Source organism: Cupressus sempervirens, chromosome 1 (assembly GCF_028749045.1).
Source record: "Cupressus sempervirens isolate cs-2001-9-10 chromosome 1, ASM2874904v1, whole genome shotgun sequence".
NCBI classification, from domain to species: domain Eukaryota; kingdom Viridiplantae; phylum Streptophyta; class Pinopsida; order Cupressales; family Cupressaceae; genus Cupressus; species Cupressus sempervirens.
Window position 1 is genome coordinate 601,871,809 of NC_143118.1, and position 818 is coordinate 601,872,626.

Below are 818 nucleotides of genomic sequence, written 5' to 3' on the forward strand. Positions count from 1 at the left end.
GTACATACATTCATTCATGCATACTTTCATATACATACATTCATTCATTCATACATACCTTTATACATTTATTTAATATGCATAACTTTGTACATTCATTCATATCCACACCTTCCTACACATTTTTTCATTCATACCTTCATATTTAGGTCCATTTATCCTTACATTTGTACATCTACTCATGCATGCCTTTTTACTTCAATCTTCCATACCTTAATTCATACCTTTATTCATTCACACATTCATACATTAAATACATTCACTCATACATGCCTTCATTCATTCATATAGTAATAACTTTTTATATTCGTTCATTCAAACATTTATACATTCATGCATCCATACCTTTGTACATAGTCATACATTTATTCATCCATACCTTCATACATTAATTCATGCATGCTTTCCTATATATATTCATTCATACATACATTCAATTAGTCATCTACACCTTCATTCACTCATCCATTCCTTCATACATGCACTTATCAATCCATGCCTTCATTCATTCATACATTCATTCATCCATACCTTGATACATACATTTATTGCTCCATTAATAAATTAATTCATTCCAAAACTCATACATTCATTCACTCATGCCTTCATATATACATACATACATACATTTATTCATCCCTTACTTCATGCATACCATCATATACACATTCACTCACAATTCATTTATCTATATACCTCTATGTACATTTTTTCATTCATTCATACCTTCATACAAAAGTTCATTCATGCATACCTTCATACACACATCCATTCATGCATACTTTGATATGCATACATTCATTCATTCACACATACCT